At 36.8% G+C, this 20448-nt stretch overlaps 1 long non-coding RNA gene across 1 annotated transcript; it reads left to right on the top strand.

The window, feature by feature from the left end:
- Positions 1–245: 245 nt before the first annotated feature.
- Positions 246–19965, top strand: LOC309661932. The gene is made up of 2 exons (XR_014264380.1): positions 246–4602; positions 4930–19965. It is a non-coding gene; the product is annotated as an uncharacterized lncRNA (long non-coding RNA).
- Positions 19966–20448: the final 483 nt, after the last annotated feature.

Genomic DNA, 20448 nt, shown 5'->3' with positions numbered 1-20448 from the left:
CTTTCTGTGATTTCTAAGATTTTGAGTAACCTCTTATTTTTCTCTCTTTTTTTTAATCGAGTTTCTTCTCTGTTCACTACAGAAACTTTGGTGTTTCTCAGAGTCCTGTCATCAGCTCGCTGGTGTACGGATTTTAAATGATTTCCCTGATTGACCTCATTCATTCTGGTGGTTTCAACTAATGCCAATGGCTCCCGATGACACACACACATGCACACACAAACACACACACACACACACACACACACACACACACACACACACACATCCATAGATATCCCTGGCCAGCCCAGCTGTATTCCCCAAGCTTCAGAATCACATATTTAACTGGCTGCTGGAGATCCCTACCTATATATCTTACGTAGATATAAACTCAACACATTTAAAACTGAATTTATTTTTTTATCCCCAGATCAGTGCTCTATCCATTAAGACCCCTAAATCAGAAACCCCAAACTCATCCTTGACTCTTTCCACTGTACACTTCTAATCAAACATAAAGTTTCACTAATTTTACTCAATAAAATTTTTCTCCTCCACTGCTCTAGGCTAGGAACACATACTGACTCAGTGGGATTGCTGAGAGTCTCCAATCCAACACTGTCTCCAAATGGTCCATCATTTGAAAATACCCCATGCAAACATACCCAGGTCACTTCCCTGCTTCAACCCTTGGTGGTTTCCATGGCCTTCAAAGAATCAAGGCTTGTTCTCTGCAACTTTTCCAACCTCATCTCCCAAGATTTACTGAACTCAAGGGCAGACCCAGGCTTGGTGGGACCTAAGGAACCTATAATTTGGGGAAAGAACCTTCTTTAAGAAAGAAGAAAGAAACAAAATTAGACACAAAAGTAAACGTTTCTTCTGAGTAAAAAAAGAAATCACAACAAATGTTGAAACCTGAAAATACAGGTCCCTTTTCTGGAGATCTCCAGGCAATTAAGAAGAAATGTTTACACAGAAATGATTCTAGATTGCAACCTGGCCTCCTCTTCCCACCGAAAACCTCCACAACCCCTAGAAATCATCAGGGACTGTAGTGAAAGAACCTAAAGGCTGAGCTTCACTAGCTTTCCAGTAAATTCGGTTCTACTTGCACTTTAAGTTCCAACAAACTAAACTGTGTTCCAAACGCACTCCAGGCAGCTTGTGGCCTCTTCGCCTTTGCTTATGCATTAAAGCCACTTGTCTATTCCATGCCCTGCCCCACCTTGCCCTGCCTTCCCCTCTAAGCCTCCATCCATCCATCTTGCCTACGTAATTCCTAATTGTTGTTCAACATCCGCCTCAAGTGTTGCCTGATTCACCCACACCGGGAGACTCCCCTTCTCACAGCTCTCTTAATGCCAAGGGCAGCTCTCCCCTAACATTTGCAGGGTCCGGAGAAAGAGTACAAATGGAAGCCCACTTGTTGTCTACCCAAATATCTGAAAGTTATAAATCAAGCTGACAAACTGTTAAATAAAATAGATTCTATACTCCCGCTGTGAGAAATATATCTTCTAGATGTCTGGGCTCAAAGTTAGAATTCTTGAACTCCTTGTAGTTCGGAGCCAGAACTTGCCACACCGGCAGAGCTTTCTCAACCCCAGGAGCACATCGACTTCTCTTCTTAACCAACTGTCTCCCCAGACTTCCTTCCACACAGCAATAGCTTCACACGTGCACATGTCGACAACCCGGCCCTGTCCTAGCTCCAGCTATTACCCTACAAACAGCTATCCCGGGACCACCCTTTGGGGCTAGGTGTGTGCACATCAGGGGCACAGTTCAGGGGGTGAACTCAGGAAAGAGGAGAGCACAGAGAATTCCAGATCCAGTGCATGGTCTAGAAGGGGAGGCAAACTCTGGTTATTACATTCCCTTGATTCCCCAAACTCTCCACCCCATGGGAAGGGACAAGCCAAAGGAGAATGCAGAGTGAGCCTTTCTAAAGCACACAGGCCAGAGCAGGAGCCCCTCTTGCCTGGGTCTAAGGGGGGATACTGTTTATATGAATGATAGGCATCTCTCCCCATTAGACTGTGAGCTCTTTATGAGCAAAGGCTGTTTTTTAAACCATTGTAGCCAGTGAACTCTAAATGCCTAAAAATAAACAAAATTAGTAAATGAATAGATAAAGGAAGAAACAAAAGAATAAAAGCATAAATCTGGGGCTGGAAGGCCTATAAAATTATCCCCATCAGACTCCCTACTGATCTCTAGATTCTGTTCACAGAGAAGGAAACTTTCCATCAGATTACAAGGCTTCTTTAAGTGCAGTTCCCTGGGATGCCAATAAAAACTGCAGCGATTTGAAATATCTAGGGGGCGTCCAGCAATATGCCTTTTTACAAGTTCACCCATGATTCTGATGTACCTTGACCAGGGGTTTAAAAGTACAAATACTATTTGAGGTAACACCAAGAATCATCTTCAAAATGAAGTGTAATCATCTCTCAGTCAATAAATACTGTTGCCTGGTAGCAGATTCTTCCCTGATTCAGTAGTGAGAGAGTTTGCCTGATGTAGAGTTGGAAGGGGCAAGGTGACGGGAGGATGAAAAAGATAAAAGCAGGAGATAATAAAACTACACCACTTTTTAAGAAATGAAAGCACAGTACCTAACACATTAACTGGTACCAGGTAACTGCTCAAAATGTTGTAGGTTAAAAGAGGAAAATAACTTTCAAAAGGCTCTCAGCTCTATTCACAGTTGGCCCTGTTTCTCTTCAGCTGGGTAAAGGCAAATAGAAACTGTGCAGTGAGGTATTTTTGTCATACGCAGCTGCAATTTCTGCTATCACACTTCAAAAAATTCAAGTAGGGTTTTTAAAACCGTGTTATTGTTATGAAAGAATTGTGTTCCCAGAGAATTCATTAATCAAAAGATCACCAAAAGGACCTTACTACCAAACAATTTGTAGATAGGACGAGTTCTGTACCAAGTCTGTGATGTTTCCTTCATTAAGTTTACAGAGAAGGGTGTTGCAACAACTGTGTGAGGTAGTAGAAAGAAAAGGGATATCAGAATCAAAATCCAATGATTCTGGATTTGGAATACTATCTTGGAACCTTGGAAAAGTTGCTTAACTTATCTTTGCTTTCATTTTCTCAACTCTAAAATGTAGTTAATAATAAAATTGTCTATTTCACAAGGCTGTCCTTTGAGGTTTAAATACAGTGATTTATGTAAAGCACCTTCACAGTGCCTTCACACTAAGGATGTTTGATAAACTTCCCTTCACTTTATCTAAAATACAATAGTCATACGTTCAGCACATCACCCAAGACAAAGATACATTAAAATCTGCACTTGCCAACTTGACCTTCTAGCCAACAGTCAATTAGCTTTTTCTGTACTGGTATAAATGGTTCTCACACAACAAATACTTGTTTAATCATGATGTATTTCTTATTAAGCCTTACTTTGATAGTACATAAAACCCTGAGTTTCTCACATAAAATTGAGTACATTTACCAGTGGCTACTATGTGTCAGACTGCTTCAATTAATGGATGTAAATTATCACATTTAATTGTAATTACCCAAAGCAATAAATAAATGAGTGTTTGAACTGAACTTAATTTGGGTTCAGACTTTGACTTGCCTGAGTTCACTAATTTTCTCACTGTTTGCTAGGCTCCTACTAGATATAGAATGAATCTGTTAGTTTGATTTAGATTTTGTATGAAGAATGTTAAGCCCAATAGTTTAAATAACAATCGATTAGTTAAATTCTCCTATGTTCTTTTAAAATAATTCACAAACCCCAAACCAAAATGTCAGGCATGGGAAACTGTATGCAAACATATTTTCCAAAATTGTTTGAAAATTTGTAGCAGTTGTCCTCACACATAAAAACAATTTTTATAATGCCAGTGTCACCACTGAGGATGATGGTATCAGTGGTCTTGATGAATTCAGCCTCAAAGTTCTTGATTGACTTTTAAATTCTTATTCATATACTTGTTAACATTCCATATAACAGCTTCTCATTTTCTTCAGACTCTAGATCTAGAAATGCCTTCTTTTTTTCTGTGTGTGCATAAAATGCACCTAAACCTGGAACTTGGTCAAAAAAAAAAAAAAGATAATAAGCTAGAAATCTAGAGGCACAGGCTAACTCTTGGATTTAGTACTAAGTCCAAGTAAATAATTTAACCCTATCTGACAATATTCTTTAAGATATTATTAAAACTGCAATCATTTACATTTGTATAACACTTTTGCATTTCATAACATTTTAATAATTAACACATCTAAATCAAGCAAAAAAAAAAAAAAAAAAGACCATGAGAAAAGCAGTGGGAATTTCTGTCCACATTTTCAAGAAGCACTAACAGTAATAGATATTAACAGGTCTTTCTCAACTCGACACACAGTCTTTGATTTATGCCTCATACGATTGGCTTTGTCCTCCATTTCTTAGAGGCTTGGATGGTTAAATCTTTACCTCAATTGGAAAAGTCCATTCTGTAAGCTTTCACGCCCAGAGCGGTCAAGCTGCTGATGTTATTTCTCAGAAGAGTTGTGTCAAATGGTTGGAAACCATTAAATTAAATGATGCTTAAGTACCTTCAAACCACTGAGACAATCAGTTCTATATAAATATGAGACATTGTCAATTCTTCTCTTCTTTTTTTTTTTTAATTTTATTTATTTATTTACTTATTATTATTATTATTTTTGGCTGTGTTGGGTCTTCGTTTCTGTGCGAGGGCTTCCTCTAGTTGCGGCGAGCAGGGGCCACTCTTCATCGCGGTGTGCGGGCCTCTCACTGTCGCGGCCTCTCTTGTTGCAGAGCACAGGCTCCAGACGCGCAGGCTCAGTAGTTGTGGCTCACAGGCCCAGTTGCTCTGCGGCATGTGGGATCTTCCCGGACCAGGGTTCGAACCCGTGTCCCCTGCATTGGCAGGCAGATTCTCAACCACTGCGCCACCAGGGAAGCCCAATTCTTCTCTTCTTAAAGGCATCCTCTATAGGCAAAAACAAGAGAAGTATTTTCTACTATAATCTCCTCAAAGTTTAGAATCAATGCAGCTGGAAATGTCTCATAACTCTCTCCACTTTTTATGCCATAAATGTGTCAAGAGCGAAGACTGAAGAGACTCCTTTGGTGTCCATAACTCTGTGTCTGTTGTGCTCGTTCAATTAAAAGTTTATTTTTCCTTTATTTTTGTTGTTAAAGGTATCCAGGGTTTCCCTGGTAGCGCAGTGGTTAAGAATCCGCCTGCCAATGCAGGGGACACGTGTTCAAGCCTGGTCCGGGAAGATCCCACATGACGCGGAGCAACGAAGCCCATGCGCCACAACAACTGAGCCTGCACTCTAGAGCCCACGAGCCACAACTACTGAGCCCATGAGCCACAACTACTGAAGCCCGCTCACCTAGAGCCAGTGCTCCGCAACAAGAGAAGCCACCGCAATGAGAAGCCCGCGCACCGCAACGAAGAGTAGCCCCCGTTCGCCGCAACTAGAGAAAGCCCACGCACAACAACGAAGACCCAACGCAGCCAAAAATAAATAAATAAAAATAAATTTATAAAAAAAAAAAGTAACCAAAAAAAATAGTTTCTGTAAGCAACATGGAGTGTAGTGTTTCTGTGAAATGAATCAGGGAATCTTGACTACCGAGTTCCAGGAAATGCTGAGTTAAATTACCCTGGTCCATTAGTAACCATGCTGTATAGTAAAAGCAGCATTGCTCTGGAGTGCTGCTAACCCACTTACTATTATGTGACCTTTTATTGTAGCACTTCTTCACCTCACATTTTCATTTCTTCGTCCATAAAATGGGCAGACTAGAATGCAGTGTACTTAAAACTCTAACATCCAATGATTGATTCTTTCTGGAAAACAAAATAATAAATTGATATCTGAGTTTTACTAGCTATACTGGTTTGTCCTAATTTACTTGGAATCCCAACATACAACACATAGCCTCTGGTTTCAAGTTTTAACAAGATGCATAGTACTTTTAATGTCAGCCATCCAACTTAAACTTGTAAAATAATTAAGCATTTCTCTGAACAGGTAAGAAACCAAACTGATATTCAAATGATTTAGCTATTAACTAGTCCTGTCTGGATTAAGGCACTATGCTTGTGAGACAAGAATATAAAAGAATTTTGTAGCACATAAAAACAATTTACAAAGAAAGGATAAAAATCACATTTAAAGAATTCTTAACTGTTTTATTTTACCAAGGGTGTATTATTGATACTGAGTTCTCAATTATATAGTACAGGGTTTTTAAATACTGTATATTTCAAAGTATTAAATTATAATCTACTTATAAAAGTTAAGCTTAATTCTCCCATTATTCTGGTAACACATACTATCAGATGCTGGTAGTTTTGAGTAGCAAACACATTACAATGGAGATTCAGGAAAAAATGGAATCTTTGCCTCTAACACAGCTCTTTAACCAAACCACAAGTTGCGTGAATTACGAGTAAGTATTGAGCGTGTTCCCTCCCCTTTAATATAAATGGTCTTTAAATATAGACATTAAAAAGATAACCAACTTAAAATAAGCTGAATATCCATTATGCAATGATAGTATTATGACATGAGCTATAATTATAGAGTGTTAATTTTTATACTTTCATGTACTTCAATACAATGCTGTATTAATCACATACATAAAAAAATAGACTTCACATGTTGTGTTTTGTTTAGAATAGTATTTTTTTTAAAGTTCTAAAATAAAATGTTATGGCTATTATTTCTGTTTTGTTCCCATTCATTTATGGCTTTTCTCTTTCAAGATTGGGTAATGTGAACCTCACCATAGCCTTTCATTTAAAGTTTTGAAAAACTCTGGATTCTTTCTTTATCAGCAAATAAAGATAAGAGTAGCATGCTAAAAATGCCAATTTTACTTCTTGTCTTGAAAGGTGATAATGTGCTTTCCAAAGAAAATTTTCTTTTCTAAGTCCAAAGACTCAGTAATATCACCTTAATAATCTTTCATCTTGCATAACACTATTCTTTGAAAATATTAATTACTGAACCATTCATGATATCATTTTGAAGTTGTTATACCACTTGTAACACTTTAGCAAATTCAAAATGTTGTACAAAGAGAAATCAATATTATTAGAGGGCTATTGACCAAGAAAGATTTTTCAGAAACACCTCTATTCTAAGCCTAAGTGAGTACAACAAGCTTGAACACTAATTAGGTACTGAAAACAACAAGCTTTATTTGGGTGGAGAAACATGTCATTAGTCATAGGTCCTATGAGTGGAAAAAATTTAAGATACTTGAATCACAATATTTAAAAATAAATGCAGGTATCTATAATAAGTCCTTCATTTTAATCAGGTTTTTGGTACACTTAATTGATGCATTCTTGTAGCAAATAACTATGTAATGGAAAGAGATGATTAAAAATGAGTAACATGCTTATTTTAAAACCCAGCCATTTCTATTGATGTAACAGGAATAACAAATCTTAAATCATAAGCATTGTATTGTAAATAATATAAGGTTTTTGACTTTTCATTTATGCTTCAGAACCCTAACCACATTGTCTCACTTATTTGTAATCCATCAACCCAGGTGACAAATAGTCTTCTATATTTACCCACTCAGAATATACAAGAAGCATACTGTATTAGCAGCTGAAACTACAAACGTTACTGTCAATCAAACAGTCTGGCAGAGTACCATATTTCTTGTCACCAAGAGGCTTAAAGCAAAGAATCTGTGCCTAATTCTTTTAAACCTTATAGGTCAAAAGGTTTTAAAATTATTTTTGACACCATTTCTTTGCTTTGTCAACAGGCCTGAGTACTTTTTAGCTTGTAAAGGATATCAAAAACGACTCATTCTAACATCACAAATTTATGGGTTTTAAGACATCACTTTTCACAGTAACATAATTCTGCAGGCAGATTAGATGATTGCTATGCCTCAGAAAGATGTTGATATGATTTTGAAAACTGTGTCCTAAAAGCTTGGCTGCATAGTACCTAGAACTGGGCCAAATGGCCAGTGGGTCCTCAGAGGTGATTTTGGCTATGGCCATTCAGCAATTCCCTGAAGCCTATACTGAACCACAGGGAAACATCTTAGCAGTTCTTTTGAATTAACTCCTCAAAGCCCAAATCACAAGATTCCATGCACCTTCTGATTAAAAAATTAGAATCAATTTCTCCTTGTACAGGAGCATTTGATACACATCTTTCTCCCTTGAGCTTTTACTCCTCCGTTTCTTGTTTGGTATTCAAGCCACTTCAGTGCACCTTCTAGTCTATTCTAAAACTTTTCCCATTTTTCTCCACATCTCAAATACGTCCTCCTTTCAATCCTATGAACTGAATTGTATCAATGCACTTGCTCACATCCAGGTACACTTCTCTTCATTTGATTCCCAACACCCCTGCTGAGGTTATTTTTCTGCCCAACAGACACTTCTGCTCAGAGTAGCTCAGAGAAAAGTCTTATCATTCTGTTAGCACACTGCTCCTGGGAAGCAAATCTATTTCTTGCCTCTTTTGTCTAATCTTCTCACTCTGATATCAATAAGCCACCTTCATGACTACATAGCTTACACCTGATATGTCCTCTCTGCAAACTTAGTGACTCCACTCCCTTCTTTAAAGTCTCTCTTCGTGAAGCTTTTCTTGACACACTGAAGAGCAATGACAAGCGCCTCCTGGCCTCACCCTGACTAAACATGAAATACTTTTCACGGCCTCTCAGTTACCACCCAAGAGGGATACACAATGCTAGTATGCGGGGTTTTCTTGCTTGCTTGATTTTTCTTTTTTTTTACTGTCTCTGTAGGTCCTTACACCGTGGGGTGTATACTCATCATGTCAGCCCGTGGGGATGTGGTTGAGCAACTGGAGAGTCCTAGAAGTTGCACACAAGGCAGCGATGCATCACACGCAGTCGCTACCCAATTAACATTTGTATGATGATGTTGAGGACACAGAATGATCGGGTTTCTTCAAACTCCACCTGACTGGAGAATTATTCCTCCTTTTTCCATTTATTAGGAAGCTTGGGAATACCAAGTAGTCAATAAAGAGGAAGTGATTCAGAAAAGACTGACTGTAATATTCACTCATGTACTTAAACATGAAAGAGAGAAATTTAGAAATATTTAAGTATACTATAATTAAAATAAGTCATGGAATTACACAAACATATATAATTACACAAATATATATATTATACAATAAAAATAACCCCCCCAAATTACACAATTAAGCATCTTCTCCAAAAAGGAGGAAACATAGTTGTCTTCAAATTCTCTCTCTCCTCCCAAACTTTCAACACTTGGGAAAACAATCACTATTATAGTAATGGTTGCTTTACAATGAATGTTTTATTTTTAAAAATGCCATCCTCAATGAAAATTGAGCTTACTGAATCTACTGCATACTTCCCAAATCTCGTGTTTTTTACACATAGGTAATGGTGGTATACACTAAGCCAGAGCTTAGGTTTGTTGCTATTGTGAATGTGTTATACAGCAAAGGATTCTGTGGTTTTTACATTTCACCATGTTATATCCAAATGGCATTTTGCAAGCTCCATATTCATAACTTTGGGCTGTAATTGCTATTGTAAATGAATAATAAGTAATAAACATATTGTCCTGAAATGACTTTCAATTAGCTCTCCAATGTGCTTTTTTTTTTTTTTGTCCATATGAAGAGAATGTTATAATTATATGATGACATAGGGTGGGGTGGTCAATCTTACCTGCATTTGCCAGTAAGCCTTTTTTAATAATTTTGTTTCTACAATTTTATTTCTAGAGCTTAAAATCTCAGGCAATTTTTGTTTCCTAGGTATTTGTCTCCTTATTTCCTTTCCTAGATTTTTTTTAAAGAGAAAGAAAAGAAAAAAAGCACTCTATACCTTAAAATTTTAAACTAAGCTCCCTTCCTAAATCTATGGTAAAACCCATGCCTTTCACATTTGCAAATAATTTTGCAATAGACCCTTCTATCACATTACCTGGAACTAAACAAAGCAGGGACTTCAACAGAAAAGGTCTGTAGACATATTACACATAGAAGCATAAGGTCATTGTCTTATAAAAATTAATATGCTTTTAAGAAATTTCCTGAGTAAGGATGTTTCACATGGAATGTGTAGATTGTTTAGTGATATGCATGTAGATAATAAAAACTATCCCCCAAAATGTACAGTTTAGAATGAATCTATAAATGACTCTGGGGCGGCTTCCTTGACTTCAGGGGTGTTTCATATCTGTGGGCCTCCAGGCCCAGTGACATTTTGATGCAGTTTTAGTGGGAACCTTTACAAAGCCATGCCTTGTACTCAATTGCACCCTAGAGAGAATAGTATGATGATGAGGTTCTGGTATACCATTTGCCCTTTTACATGGATATATTTTCCTACTAAGTCAAACCAATAGAACCTCATTGCTGGGTAAAGGTTGAGCTGTATTTGAGCCCGGGACAGCTTTTCCCTCTTCCTCTCACCTTTCAGCTTTCAAATGCCCTGCTTTAAAAAGAGGCAAATGGTTTATAGAGATAGAGTTGGCTTTAAAGACACTATTTATACTACAGAATCAGGATTTCTTTTTTAAAAAGATTACAACATAGTATTCCTATCTTTCACAATAATGTAACTGAGATTATTACCATTTGAAAAAAATCCCATTATGTCTTAGGCATGAAGAGAACTCAATAAATATGGAGTTTGTTGAAGAGAAATCAGCATGTAACTATGAAATAGTAAGTTAATAAATAAAATCCAATGATAATTTACCATGATAAAATTAGCCAGTAATATATATGAACTACGAATTTCAAGCCAACTCTCATGAAAAGGCATTTGCCATTCTTCTTACATAGCAACTGCATGATTAATTCTATTCTCTCTGTACATTCATGTGATGAACTCTCATTACAGACTCTAAGTTTGATATTCCACTTGTAAAATATCGGAACTTGTTAAACTAATATGTTCCTCTGATGGTTGTTTTTTTCCTCCAACTTTATTTCGCTGTCATCCAGTTGTAGGCTAATCCAAGGTCAAACAAAGAAGTTTCTTCTGAGAACCAGAAATGGCAACTCTGACTATTATGGAGTACATAGTTATAGCTGTTATAACACGTACTTTGCTGAATAGGCCACCTCTTAGCTTATAGCTGACAAAACACCATTGTACAGTGAGATTCAGTTCCCTTACCATAGATTACACTGTGTTGATTCTGCTTTGCTTTTGGTCAAATGCCAAGGCAATACATCTAGCAACAAAAAAGCAATGCCACTAATTAAAACAACATATTCAGTCCCAACGTATGCAAAAAGAAATAAGTATTTAAATAAACATGGATTTGATAAAGACTGTCATGATTAAAATTATACAAGACAAAATGAAGGCCTCAGAATAATGAATTCCCTCCCCAAAATCTCCCATCTTGACTGGGTTGAGAAAGTATTCAAATCACAGAATATTTAAAGATAAATATGATAGTAAATATGAAATAATAAAATGGACGAAATAAAAAAAGGAATTCACACTATGAAATAATTTTTGTCTCAAAATAGGGTCATTGACATATTCTTTTAAATATCTTTCCTATAAAATTAAAGTATAATTTTTAAAATTTTAATTACATTGTTTTAATTAACTAATTATCAGATCATACATTTGTAAAGTCCTATATTAATTTATTCGACAAATATTTATTGAGCACCTACTAGGTGCTGGGCACTGTAGTAGGTGATGAAGTTTAAAGGATGAATAATATAGATCTTTTCCCTTTCCTTAACAGAGCTAGCAGTTCAGTGAAAACTAATTGAGCAATGAGAGAACTAGAAAAAAACAAGTAAATAAAAAAACAATTACCAAACATGATTGAAGAAAATTAACTGTGCTTGAGATAGATAATGTTGGAAGAATCTACTTTAGATAGGATGGTCTGGGAAGTGTCTCTAAAGAGGTGACATCGAACCCGACCCCTGAAGGATGAGGAGGATATGGTCGTGCAAAAGACAGGGGAAGGAGATACAGTCAAAGGGACCAATGAATGCAGAGGTTTTGTGAAAGAAAAAAACATCAATGGGGATAAATCTGAAAAAAAAACTCCCTGAGATGGGGCTGGAGAAGGAAGAGGGGTTGGATTTATAGACTCTGAATGAAGAAGGGACTATGATGGTAGCAATTGGAGATTGGATGAATTTAAGATATATTTTGAAGATAGAAGTAATAGGACAGAGCTGTACTTTACAGAACTTAGAGAATGAGATCCAGAAGGGTTAAATGAATTGGACAAAGTCATGTGGATAACTGCAGTGCTGGTACAAAATCCCAAGTATCCCAAATCACAGACCTAAATGTCTTGTATTATACCAGTCATTATAGTTTCTCACATCATGTTCCATACTTACCATATGTTTATTGCAGTATCATCCTGAGAATCTAATCAAGATACATTTATGAGTATGTAAATGTATATAAGTGAATGAACTGAGTATAAAGTTCTAATCTTAATAAATCATAACCTTTTTCTTATCTAAGAACTTAATGATAGCTGAATTTCTGTTTCAGCGTTTTGGTCACAGATAACATTTGACACTACAACTGTATACCTCATGTTCTCAACAAGGACCTGATGGCGAAACTGCCAGTTGTCCACCAAAAATCCATTCTCTCCTTCATTTGGACATGTAACTACCCAGCTAGATTACATTTCCCAGGCTCTCTTGTACTTAAGAGTAGCCATGTACTAAGTTCTCAACAACAGAACTGAACAGAAGTGATCTGTGCCCCTTCTGGAACTGGCCCTTGAGGTCTTGAGCTTGCTTCCTTTGTGTTCTTACTCCCCATGCAACCAGCCTGAACAGGGATGTGGTGGTGATGCAGCGTAGACTATGCAGATGATGACAATGCCCTTGAACCTGTCAGAAAAAGGACTTTGAAAGTACCTGAGTCTTGAATGAACACAAGGAGTCATGTTGGAACTCTAATGTGAGAAAGAAATAAAATTCCTAGCTTTTAAGCCACTGTCTTATAGGATCTCTGTATTTCAGCAGCCTAGCTTTATCCTAAACAATAAACACTCATAAATCTTTACATGTCAGTACAATTATACTTGCCATGTTGGAAGCAATCCTGAACCTTAATAAGGAGGAATATCAAGAGTCAATCAAGTAGTTCGCTGGCTTTCCAAATCTTATTCTCAAGACATGTCGGTGGGAGTGGAGGTAATTCTGATACATGCATTCCCTGCTCCAGCCCCCCATGAACATATACAAACACTGGGATCCATTGTTCCATGTGGCTTTCCTAGGCAAAGGGGGTAGTTCTCAAATAGTAACCCATAAGCCTCCACCACCACTTTGTGTGCGTCAGTCATTCACAGATCTGAAGGCGTGACTGAGGAATATATTTATTAAGGCAATCTATGCTTCTACGATAGATCATTGAGCTGTGTGGGTAGGCTATGGGGTACCTTGGGCAAAAGTTACTGTGAGGATGGAATAGACTAGCTTCAGTTCAGGGCCAGAACCGTGACTCATGAGCCTATGGGTGGGATCGGCGCAGCAAATAATTTGCAGCCACAGGGTACTGAACGCAACCAAGTCACCAATGCTGTCATGTGAACAGGCTTCAGTCTCTTCAAGGCTGGCAAAAGTTCTACTATTCAAAAGTATGTCATGAAGATAACAATTTAGAACCATTGGTTATGGATATCAATTCCTGGTTCAATCAGCTGTGGTCAGTGTAACAGGGTCACATGACAATTTATAGCAGATGACAACTCTGGCTGAATTTCTCAGAAGGGTGATTTGGAGGTTAACAGGCAATTAGTAATTCATACATTATCAAATAGTAGTAGTAGCAGTAGCAGTATGGTGGTCACAATCACAGTAATGATAATAATAGCAAATGTTTATTGAGCACTTACCTAGTTCCAGGCACTGTGTCAAACACTTTTATATACACTATCTCATTTAATCTATAAAATTTTATGATTATCCCCATATCACAGCTGAAGAAACTGAAGCTTAGCAACATTAAGTAGTAGAACTAGTACTCAAACAGGCAATATAACTTGAATGCCTCAAGTTTAGCCATTATATTACACTGTGACCTTTACCCAGACAGATCCCGGTCATACTCATATTTGTGTCCCCAGAGCACCTAGCATATAATTACCTACATGCAGTAACAAATACACAACTGCCAGCTAATTAAAATAATGCAGTCAGGGTTTCCACAGTTCATTCTCACTATTGTGGCTCTCGACAAAAATGTGCAAGGTGTAAGTGTCAACATGGTAATACTCTAGGACAGCATTCCAGAAATATCTGTAGATTAACATCTTGTCTGCTAATTGTGTCAATGCTCAACTTCAATTGTAAAATATGAATGTAGAGAGTATGACAGCCTTGCCGATGCAGTTAAAGCAAGCATCTCCACTCTTTGTATGTTTCAGCTTCAGCTCATAGAAATGAGGCCTCTGCCCTCTCTCTCCACAGGAATAATCACTGAAAAGGCTGTTTCCAGTTTCTCTCTCTGACCCACTCTACACTCCTGTTCATTCCTATATTCAGAAGGATGAGTTGCTAATCTAGTTCACAGGCGCCTTCTATTCACCGGGTTCATTTACCGATGGGCAGGAGCCACTGTGCCTCAAAAGCAGGAGCCAGGTCTGCACGGCTTCCCCTTTAACGTCCAGCGCACTCAGGAGCAGATCCTCCCCATTCTCGCACGTCCTGAGCTCAGGCCTGAAGCCGCCTTGTCCTTCATGTCTCTGTGGGGTGAGAAGACCTGCTTTTGTGGTATACCTTTGCCTCTCTGCTCTGCTTAGACCAAGCACGTGATTTCAACCTTCCATCTTCTTCATGCAACTGGTTCAATACGGTTTCAGAGTCTTGTATTATAGGCCACCAGAGCTCTACAGGCAAACCTGAACATGTGGGTCCCAAAGTCAAGGCAGGAAATCCCAAATCCAGCATATCAAGAGAGTCCTGGCTTTTGAAATAGAGAGTATTCAAGCATGAACTTAAAAGTGGTGCTTTTTAAACATCTGATTATTTATGGGCCCCATGGGTCAGAACCTCTGAGTGGAGACAAGCAAGTACCACCCCAAACCCACACAACTTCTATAATCACTAAGGAAGAAGATTTATAAAGTTTCCAAACTGCAAACTCAAGAGAAACTTCTATAATCCATTGCTATATTAATTTTGGCCATTGTACCCTCCTCAAAATAACTCCACATCATACTGTTGACTATGGTTGAGATTCCAATTAAAAATAAGATACCTACTTTGGGTAAACTAATATTGAAATTATTACCACAAACTAAAAAGTAGAATTAAAGAAAATCAGTTCTATTCATAGGTCAAATGTGTAAGAGACGGAAAAAGAGAGGGATGGAGATTTAATTTTCATTCTCTCTAATACCTAGCAAGCTACTCTGAATTCCAACATTACTAAATACAACAATACAGCAGAGAGAAGTAATGTTTTGGTATGATTTCTGTTGTTTCCAGAAAACGCATATAAATTGAAAATGAAAATTCCAAAAGAATGCTGGCTTCCATACCACATGATATGTATTAAAGATATTTTATGGGAAATTTGGATATTCAGTTTCAAACTTTCAAATGTGCTTTGCATATAGAAAGTGTTTGATAACTATTTGCTGAATGTTGAAGAAATGAACATCTTGTGGTTTTATCCTTATACCTAATGCTGCATTAAGCATTGTTGTATACATGTATATGTTGGGTTGTTTTGCTAAATTTTACTATTGCTTACTTGTACTATTACTTACATTCCCAACAGCAATATATGTGAGTATGAATTCCCCTTCAAGCCTGCTAAAACAAAGAGATTTTTTTAAAGCAGTTTAATTATATAAAACTTTTAAACTCCTATATGCCAAAAGTTGCAATAACAAAGTTAAAAGATAACCAAGGAGCTAAAAGAAGATATCCTTAATACTTACAGGAAAGAGTTTATATTTTTCATTTCAAACAATCCAAATGAAATACAGGTGAGCATAGGAATATGTAATTCACAGAATATTATATACATACACCAATAAACACATGAAAACATAGTCAATTTCCCTAATAGTTTAAAAAATACTAATTAAGACCATAACTTCTTCACCTTTCAGAATGGAAAAAATTTAACAAATTGATTCAACCCTTTAGTGAAGAGTGTAGGGAAATTTGATTCATATACTTTTCCTGGAAGCATAAACTGGTACTTTTTTGCTGTAGGGTAATTTCCAGTGTCTATGAAAGATTCACATGTACAATACCCTACAACCCAGCAATCTCACTTCTAAAGAGCCATACTAAAGAAATAACACACAACGCATACTTAAAGAAAGTCAGAGAAGCACTGCTTTTAATAGTAAAAAAAACAAAAAATATGGGATGGTGGCCGGCAACTTAAAGTTCTATTATGAGGAGGGGTTAAATAAATAAGAATACCACACTATAATGGAATCATATTATTTGGGAGTCATGAATGTAAATGCTTCAGATCACTAAATAGATATGATGATGAAGAGTTGAGTGCAATTAATAGGAAGCAAAACATCTGCCACCAAAAGAGATTCCAATTCAATTTTTTGCAAACACATGATGTGGCCCAAATCAAACAAAATTCACCTGCAGATCATCTTCCCAGCAGGTCTCTAGACTTCGAAATCTAAAACAGAATTAAATGTATTGACATAGAAAAATAACCATGGTATTGCTTTAAAGGGAAAAAAAAGTAAGTTGCTGGACCAATGAATAGCATGATCACCTGTACACACAGAAATATGTATATGTAGAAATATGTATATATGGGAATGTCTGTAAACACACAGAAAAAGGTTGAAAAGCATAGATTAACAGTGGGCCACCTCTATGTGTAGAATTAGTGAAACAGAAGAATGAGGCAGCCATGGCTGTCACTTCTAAATTTATGTTGCCTCTTAAATTGTGTAATCCAGAGTGGTTTTCACTTTTGTGGTTTTTAGTATTTTTCAGATAAATTTTTTAAATAGAATTAATCCACAGAAATTCACAAATAAAATTTCAGGAAAAATAATAGAATGATGTTTAGGGTGAAGTGACAAAGTATATCTTCCTTAAATGTCAAAACTTTGGTTATTTTTACATAGCCTTTCATGATTAGTCAATCACCATCCAAGTATTATTTTCCAAAGAGAAAACGTTTTAATTAAAACACAAAATTAGCATATATATTTAAGCACTTAACTTGCCCTAAATAAAGATTTCAGATTCAGGAAGGGAGAAAAAGGAACAATTAATAGTTTGGAAAGTTTTGACAAGATTTTCCAATATTTAAGAAAGTTAAGTTCAATTCACCATCAAAGCTAGCATATTTGCAGTTATATCACCAATTCACAGACTAGTTCGATGAGTGTCTAAGAAAGCTATTTGCCTATAGCAATGAAAGATACAATTAAGTTATGCTTCTGTCTACTGGTAAAACTCTAACTTTGTGGTAGAACATCTTACATGAGTATTTGGGGTTAAAAAAAAAACACTGACAAGGCAGTTCAGATTGGAAAGCAGTTGATTTTTTATCATATTATGATACTTAGCACACTTGAGGCTCAAGTTTAGAATTTGTTATTTGTAATTCTTATTATGCACACGTGCACATGCTTGCTTTATTTGGTACTTTATGCTACTCCATCACTCCTTATGGTCAGGTTGAGTTTGAGGAAAGCATTACTATAAATATACAAAGTTTTCTTAAGGAGATAGAAGGTAAGATTGATTTTGTTCTTCCAAGAACTCTAGAATCTCCAGGCCCAAGCTATTTACACTGTTTGTTTGATCACATTCAGCCCCGTTGACTGGGGGACTAAGTATGTCATCTATGGTCTCCTAAACTGGCTCTTATGTTCAAAACTAAAACCTGCATCTCTCCTATGACAACTTAGGGCACATAATGAGGTAGATTCCTTACAGGGACCTAAACCATTAAGCAGCAAAGACCAAGTGTTTCAAGATCAGTTTTTAAATTAATCATTCTAAAAATTAAATACTGAAATATAAAATGCTATGGCCAGTAATTTTATCTTGAACTCTTTAGAAAAACACTCTTCTTATTCAGGTAAATTTCAAGGAGCTTTATAAATTACAGGGAAAACCTGTGCCTAGGAGTCCCAGACAAGCTGAGATTGACCTCTGGGGCAGTCATTGCAGACCCTTAAGTACTGAAATGGTCTGGGCTCACACTGGACTCAGTAAATGGAGGTTGATTTACTGACATCAACAAGCAAATTAATAGTCCAGATTAGTGTCAGCAGAGAAACTTTTGTTTTGTTGTTGCTTTTGAGAGATTTCTCAAGCATGCTCAAATGTGAAAAGGAATAGATTTATTTTCCACTGTAGCTTTGCCTTAGGTTTCTGTTCCATGATTTCCCCAACTAAAAGCAATCTTGCACCCTCCTCTGAAATTCCATTTCTGCATTCCCATCTCATCTCCCCCATAGTACAGTTTGTGAACATTTAAACATACATCCAGTCATGACACTCCTCTGCTCCAAACCCTGAGTTGACCCCTCTGCCCTCGCCCATACCATGCAAAGAAAAAGCCAAAGTCCCCAGTTCACTGTCTGACTTTCATCTTAAATACTCTCCTTCCTCTCCTCACTTTATCGTACTCCAGTCACCAGGCCCTGGGCTGTTCCTCAAACACCCCATGCGCTTGCTCTAACTCTCAATGACTCTGCGGAATTTCTTAGAGAATTACCAAAAAAAAAAAAAAAAAAAATGTAAGAAGAGGCACACCCGTGTGAATAGAACTTGGGCGTTTCTAACAGCAGAAGCCAAATCTATCTGACGCTTTCTCCATGGATGTCGTGGAAGAGTCTAACATTTCTCAACAAACTGTGTTCTCCCAGTAATACCATCCTACTAAATATAGCAGGCATTGTTTTAGTTAGCAAACCTAGTCGTAGGTAACGTAACTCAATTTTTTATATCTCTTTTCAATTTTATTTTTAACTGTGGTAAACTACATAGAAAATAAAATTTACCATCTTAACCATTGTTAAGTGTACAGTTCAGTGGCACCAAGTACAGTCACCTTGTCCTGCAACCATCATCATCCTTCTCTAGAATTTTTTCATCTTGCTAAATCGAAACTTTGTACCCACAGAATAATAGCTCCTCATTCTCCCTTTCCTCTGCCTCTGGCAAACATCATTCTACTTTCTGTGTCTATGAATTTGACTACCTTAGCTGCCTCATATAAGTGACACTGTACTGTATTTGTCATTTTGTGACCGCTTATTTCATTAGCAGAATGTCCTCAAGGCGCACCCATGTTGTAGCATGTGTCAGAATTTCCTCGCTTTTTAAGGCTGAATAATATATTATATGTATGTATATACCATTATATGTATATACCACATATAATGTATATAATATAATAAAGTATAATATATACATATATTATATGTCTATACCATTATATGTATATACCACATTTTGTTTATCTTTCAAGCAGTGGACACATGGGTTGCTTACATATTTTGGCTATTGGGAATAATGCTGCTATGAACATGGATGTACAAATATCTCTTCAAGACCCTGCTTTCAGTTCTTTGGGGTAGATACCCAGAAGTGGATTTTCTGGATCCTATGGTAGTTCTGTCTTTTAATTTCCTGAGGAACCACCATACTGTTCTCCATAGTGGCTGCACCATTTTACATTCCCGCCAACAGCACGCAAGGGTTCCAGTTTCTCTGCATCTTCCCCAGCATCTGATATTTTCTATTTTCGTGATAGTAGCCATCCTAATGGGTATGAGGTGGTGGTAACAAGTCAATTTTTATAGCATAAAAAAATATTTGCAAATTGATAGTCTTTACCATTACCGAAGTACCCAAGCTGACCATGTCTTAGCAATTATCAGAACAGAATTTGGTTTTACAAAGATTAGATATTTCAGGCCTTAGCCTAATGCTCTAAAATATTTTTTTTTACTGTCTGGAGGAAACTGCTAAGGACAAGTAGAAGACAAATGAAAAGGATAGAGAAAAAATAAACTTATAAATCTTTAAGTGGTTTGAGACTGATGAAAAGCTTAGTCAAAATTCTAAAGCACCAAACAATTTGTCTTTTTGATCGGTAAAAGGTGAAAATTTAGTAACTTTATATCAGGTGTCCTGAGGGTTTTTTTTTTTTTTCTTTTGTATTTTTATTTTGCAACAACCTGAGGACTGTTACTCAACTGCAATAATTTGAATATTGCTGCTATTTTGAGGATTATTTTTACTATTTTAGTAGGTGGTTATTTTCCTTTCAATGTGTATTGTCAAAAGTGTTGCATACTTGAGAGTGATCTTATTACATTCTAGGACCAGCTTTTTTTTCCCCCAAGTGTAATAGTCAATAATCGTATAATGCTACTCAACAGAAAAACGGGATTCACTTAAGAGAATTTGTTTTTCAGTTAGCTTTGCAGG

Source organism: Balaenoptera physalus (assembly GCF_965194825.1).
Source record: "Balaenoptera physalus genome assembly, chromosome: 5".
Lineage (NCBI taxonomy): Eukaryota > Metazoa > Chordata > Mammalia > Artiodactyla > Balaenopteridae > Balaenoptera > Balaenoptera physalus.
This window is presented reverse-complemented; position numbering and strand designations above follow the sequence as displayed.